Source organism: Scatophagus argus, chromosome 2 (assembly GCF_020382885.2).
Source record: "Scatophagus argus isolate fScaArg1 chromosome 2, fScaArg1.pri, whole genome shotgun sequence".
Classification (NCBI taxonomy): domain Eukaryota; kingdom Metazoa; phylum Chordata; class Actinopteri; family Scatophagidae; genus Scatophagus; species Scatophagus argus.
In genome coordinates, this window is record NC_058494.1 from 13,755,446 (window position 1) to 13,761,991 (window position 6,546).

The 6,546-nt window shown below is 41.6% G+C and overlaps 1 protein-coding gene across 2 annotated transcripts in view; it reads left to right on the forward strand.

The window, feature by feature from the left end:
- The window catches only part of LOC124070920 (ras-related protein Rab-3D-like), a 29,554-nt gene extending 27,393 nt beyond the window's left edge, over positions 1–2,161 (forward strand). The window contains exon 6 of one of the 2 annotated variants that reach the window (XR_006845263.1): positions 2,122–2,152. The gene's annotated coding sequence lies outside the window, so the exon portion shown is untranslated. Of the gene's footprint in view, positions 1–2,110 lie in introns of both variants that reach the window. The other variant, XR_006845261.1, reaches the window with a different exon arrangement.
- Positions 2,162–6,546: the final 4,385 nt, after the last annotated feature.

The window sequence follows — 6,546 nt, forward strand, 5'->3', positions numbered from 1 at the left end:
CCTATGGAAGCGAGTATCAGCTGTCTCTCTCTCTCTCTCTCTCTCTCTCTCTCTGTTTATTTTGCAGACTTCCAATTGTGCTACATCTCTCTCATGCTTCACCTGAGAGAGATGTAGTCATATTTGGAGTGAGGCTGGCTTCTACTCGCCTGTCTCTCTTAAATTAGTCTGAAATTAACTTGGCTTCACTCGAAGACCCTGAAATTATACTCCTGCCCTCCAATTTTTTTGTGCAAAATCAATGATTAGTCAAAGTGATTACTTACAGATGTGAGTTATTCAGTAGTGGGATGTAAATAAGTGCATTTACGCAAGTTGTTTTTTTTGTTTGTTTGTTTGTTTTTTTAGGTCTTTCTATTTTACTTGAGTATTTGCAACTTATTCATACTTCTACTTCAGTACATTTATTTTGCAGTTACATTTGCTGATGAAGGATTAAAATGAGCTCTACAATGATCAGTTGCAACATAAAATGTCATTAATACATCACTAATTATAATCCAAACATACTTGAGTCAATTTCTGCATAAGTAATATTTTTACCTTTGATGCTTTAAGTACATTATATAAATGTTTTTAAGTACTGTTTTTGAGTTTTGTGCTGCTTTCTACTTTTATTTCACTACATTTCAGAGGGGAATAATGCCATATTAAATAAAAGCATATGACCAATTTATAAAATGGAAACAGCTGCAGCAGATCAGAAAAAATGTCTTTTATTTTCTCAGCAGTCTAGAGATGCGCCTGTGAGCTGAAGGAGGGCTTTTAATGGTCTAAACAGAAATTTGCTTAACATATTTAAGACAAAAATTAAAGCAGAACATGAATGTCAACAATATCCACTGCAGCTTGTGAGGAAATATATTAGCATGGTTCAAACACCTGGGGCATCGACTGTTTATTTAGTCCACATCCGTCTCTCAGTGAATTGGAACATTCATGTGCTGACTCCCATAACGTGCTCCCATAGATTTCACTGAATGCACATCACTTATATGTGGGGTGCCGCGGTGGTGTGAGCTCGTTTGCATAATCTCCCATTTAAAGAGGGATGTGCTAGAAACTGGTGGGGGGTTGATGGTAAAGGCTGGGGTGGGGAGTTTGGGAGGGGGGAGTGGGGGGTTACAAAGTGCTCATTGTGCAGTCCCAGGATAGAGAAAATGCCCTGTAGGGCCTGGTTTGTGTGTGTGACTGAAAGTGTGTGTTTGCGAATGTTTATCTGTGCGTCACTGTGTATGGGAGCCACACCTGTCAGGAGAGCCTGAGGGAAGCTACAATGAGTGTGTGCATGTACGTATGTGTGTGTGTTTTTGTATGTGTGTGTGTGTGAAGCAGATATAGTCAAAGGGATTTCATTAAGACACACAAGAGTTTTAAAATCTGTGGGCCGTGTCAATCTTTTATGTCCTAATTGTTTCCCTTTATTAACTTGGCTCGTTATTATGCCATTTTCTCTCTCACTCTCAGACACACACACACAAGCACGTACGCACGTACGGTCGCACATACTCCCACTCACTTTCTCCCACACTCAGCAGTAACCGCACTCTCCATCAAGCCAAATCGTAATCTACCCAAGACACAGCAGGCCGACAGGATCAGACTGGAGAAATAATAGTAAAATCAAATTATTATTTTTTTTTTGGGAGGGGGGTGGAGGGGGCTTTCGAGGAAAACAGCACAGAAGTGCTGAAATAGCTGGTGGCTGTGTCTCTAATGGTAAAATGTAATGCTCAGCAATCTGCTTAATATCCCTGCCGCACACCATTAGATTAGTGAACATTAAGAAGATTGGAAGATTTGCACTCTATTGTTTCATCACGGCAACACAGGGGCACAGCGGCTGCACTGCTAATGGTGAGGAACAAGATGTACGTGGAGGCTTTAAAATAAATGAGGAGGTTGCCGAAAGCTAAATCTGCTGTCATTTCTGGTATGGAGGCTGTGTGACACAGGTGAACAGAAAGGCACAGACAGATTACTGCAAAAATCCTCAACTGGAGTCGAGATACGTCTGAGAATTCAAAGAACATTCACATAGCATTTACACACACTTACTCATAAACACAGAGGCAAATATTTCTGAGAACACCCCGCCCCCCCACACACGCACACACACAGACACACACACACACACACACACACACACACAACATCACTGTACAATTATATTCTTTCTTCATCAGCATGGGAAACAGTAGCAGCCTGAAGTTGTCCCCCTATTAATGACTAATTCCTCGGCTGGTTTGGCTCAGGGCGAGACAGAAAGCAGTGTGTGACCACCACCAGTAAAAGCAGCGCCGTGCTGGGATTCAGGAACGTTATCAGAGCTCAAAGTCCTAATTCCACACTGGGAATTCTGCCATCAGTAACATAATAAGTCCACTTTGGCTGTGGAGGGAGAGAGAGAAAGGGTTTTGGTTTTTTTGGGTTTTTTTTTTTTTTTGCTCTTGGCTCTTTCGGTTGTAAAGTTCCTCAGGCGAGCGTAAACAGATCAACAGAAAAACAGCTATTTTATTTTGCAGGCTCGCAGCAGTTGTATGAGCTAATAAGAATAACTATTAAACTCATGATCTGGGTTCCAGGGAGGGATTTTTTGGTGGGGTAGAATTATATGACCTGAGCTCTGTAGGGTGCTTTATATTGCTGGGGTGAACCAAAGCTGAACAGAGATTAGTGCTGCACATATCCACAGCAATAGCAGAACTTGTCAGAGACTTATTTCCCAAAGCCTGCTCAATCCTCCGTTTCCTCTTATTGGCCTGATTACATCTCACCCACAAAACAGAATCTGTCTCATTTTAGGAAAGTCTGAAATACAAACAACACTTTGTCTTTAGATAATAATTATTAATGAGAGCATTTTGCCCTGACTTATTCACCCATAGCTGTGTTTTCTTAGCTTTTTGGGGACTGGCGAAAATTTTGGCCAAGCCAAAGATGATCCACATTCCTCGTAGTTCAGAAGCGTAGCACTCACACAAAGCTTTGGCAGAGCAGATGAGAGAAACAGTGAAGTCGCTCTGAGGAAAACACAAGTTTATCTGAACATTTACTTAAATTCTGATCAATTTGCATTGTACTTATTTTTTTGCTATGTCAAAAACTGGTTTGGTAAATCCTTGGTGAGCTCTTTACTGTAGTGTTCACAGAGTGCGTGATAGGCCTGAAATTAAGTCTAAAGTTTGGTACAACATTTTTGATTTGATTACTATTTTTTAGGAATTAAGAGAACAGTTTGCTATGTGATTTAGAAGCTGCATTTATTTTCTACATTTTTCTTGATGGAAATTATAAAACATGAGCTGTGTTTAAGGAAGCTTTTTGTGGCAGATTTTAATAGCTGAGCTTACAACAGGAGACGAAGTAATATAATGTGATATGTAAGAATGTTATGGTCAACTCTGGCAAACATTTCAGCCTTTGGACTACACTGGTGTTTTGGGGATTTAAGTTCACGGAGAGATGGGCACTTGTATGCACATTAGACAGCAAATAAATTACATGAATATTCTGGATTATCTGGCATGTTTGAAAAACACGCAATCTTGCATCGATACTGATTGTAAGCAGGTTTTAAATATGTAGCATGCAAATTATATTCAAACCACATTAATTCAGTCAACCTTTAAATGTTCTTTAGATGCACTCGATCCTCCCTGCTTGCAGCGAGATGCTAGTTGTGAAGCAGCTCATGAAAGATCTTGGAAAACATTTCAGTGTCTCTTTGTGAAGTTTATTTGGCTGTAAAAAGTTTGATTCACATGCACTGTCACAAGTATACTTTCCTGTGAGTGAATGAGTGAGTGATTAGCATGTGGTATATAGCATACAGAATTAGTATGTAGGCTTGGGACACAGCTGATGAAATGCAACATCATAGTAATATCAAATACAAACCACTAGAGGCCACTAGAAGCCCTGTCCGTAGTACTGCATGGATGCATGTATGAGAGCATGTAGAGGACAATTAGGCTGTCTGCAGTAGGTTTTGGAGTTTTTCATTTTCCAGAAAGGTTCACAACAATAATCCCTTCTCTATGTCATGTTGTTGATGGTTATTTTTGGACTTGACTGGCTAAAATAGAAACAAAAAAATGACCACAGCGGCATTTTGCCCCTTCCATTACTGAAAAATTATAGGGGTAACTGTTATATGTTACACAGTTTGGGAGAAGGCTATCTTTAAGCAGTCTAAATTCAAATCAGGACTTTGTTCTATGTGTGGAAAAATTAGAGACATGCCGCAGTTCTTCTCCCATTCAATGCACATTAGTGGACACTCGGTGTGCGGTGACTGCAAAAGCCAGACCACAAAATTGCAGTTTCACATTGGGCAAATACAACTTTGAGGTCGAGGAACCGTTTTACTATCACGAAAAGAACAACAATTATAGTTGTCATGTATTACTTTTACACACAGATGATTACTATTATTAGCACCAGTGCTCCGGCTCTGACCTTTGTACTCTGCACCATCAACTGTGTTTACTGCTGTTCAGTAATTTCACTGTACTTCTGCACTGACTGTTAATTACTTTGGATGGGAATGCACAAGATAAATGCACACACAAAGTCTCTCACACAAATATTAACAGGAACAAAGAAAGATGCCAGTATGAAAACATTAACCATCAGTGGGAATCCAGAGCCAACTTTAAAGTTATCACTTGGATTTGAGACTCTCCGGGGTAAGTTTAACCAAAATAAACACAGAAGGTGCTTGCAGAAAATGCATGTATGCTGTTTACTCTTAGCCACTTCTTTTGTCATTGAGTTTATTAATCAATAATATGTCATAGCCAAAAACATGCTATGCTTTCCATTTTTGTCATGTTCACACATATACAGTTTGAAGAGCGTTGAAACCGTAAGATTAAATGCAAACCTTCAAGAACATAACAGAATAGAGAAGGAGAGCAGACTTCTTTGCAGTGTGTGCATTTATGTATGCGTGCTGGGTGATACAGTGGTGTTTCAGCAGGAGTTGGCGGGCAAAGTTGAACTCGCTGGCTTTGCCGCTGTCCTGGGTTTCCTACCAAGGTCTAAGCATTTAGCCGAGGTTGGCACAAGACGCCCACTGCGCACGCACACATACACATATGCACGCACGCACATACATACACAATTGTATGCTTTATAAGCTGCCCACCGATGTCATGGAAACCCCATATCCTCAGCAAGAGGGAAGATGCTGTTTGCCAAAAAAATGCCATGGTAACTTTTTTTTTTTTTGAAAGCCGCCAAGTTGCCCAGAAACCTTTGAAGCTTATTAAGTGAAACGAGTATGGAGACAAATGGACAGAAAGGGGGGGTGAGAGAGAGAGAGAGAGAGAGAGAGAGAGAGAGAGAGAGAGAGAGAGAGAGAGAGAGAGAGAGAGGGATGGGAGTGCGTCCTGTTCCAGAGCCAAAGTGGGTCTTTGTTTTAGGGAAGGGAACATTGTGAACCTGCAGTGAGGAGGCACAGCTAGCTCACTCACGGTGCCTTCAGTCAGATTTTCCTGAACACTTACACCAATTCCACCTTAACTTAGTATTACTGAACTGGTGTACTGCATTCTGTTTATCAGAAAATGATAACATCCATGTTGAGTTCACACTCACACTTTCATCTGCTGTAAAAGGTTGCACCGGTCTGTTAGCTGGCATTACATGGAGCTGGCAAGAAGTGGCTAATGGGCAATATTTGATGGAGTGTTGTGTGTGCGCTCTCAAGCATTTGGCTTTTTATTTGTGTGTGTGTGTGATTGCATTTTTAGTCATGATTATGTACCTGTGTGCAAAGTGTGTGCAAGTGCCTCCATTTATCAATGCATGCCTTTTTTGTGCATGTGTGCAGGTGTATTTGCACGTGCATTTGAGTGCAAGTGTGTGTGTGTGCGCATGTGTGCATGTGAGTATACCCTCGCTGTGTAATTAAATCAGTCTATTTCTCCTTGAGTTAGCTTGCGGCGCCAGCGGTGCTGCCCAGTGAGACGGTGTCAGGGTCTGCCAGTTTCATTAGCCCTGATGGATGACCTCATGACAAGCATTACACTCACCTACACTTCAAAAAGAACACACACCAACTTTGGATGAGTGGAAAAGTAAATGTGTGTGTGTGTATGTGCATGTGTCAGTGCGTGTGCCAACAGGGACAACAGCGGGAGTATTTCATTTCATGCCCCTGTGCCCTAAAACCACTATATGTGTGTTTGAATGTGTGTATTTCACTGTTGTAATTATGTACACATGTGAACAGCCTGCAATTACTTTTTCATGTTTTTAATCATTTGCGTAAGTATGTGTGTGAGCGGAGTGTGCAAAGCACCATTGTGAGCTGGGTGTTGTCCCTCTTGCGCCGTGTGTGTGTGTGTGTGCGCGTGTGTGTGTGATAGCATCGCTTTGCGCATGTCTGTGTGTACTGTGTACACTGTGCACCAGGGGCAGGACTCGGCGCTTAGTTAGGATTTTTGGTGGCGATTTCCATATTGCCTGGGGTCATGTGGGCACCGTGCCCACTCCTGGTGCTGTGGGTGCCCGCTGAGGCGTGGGGAGATTAAAGCG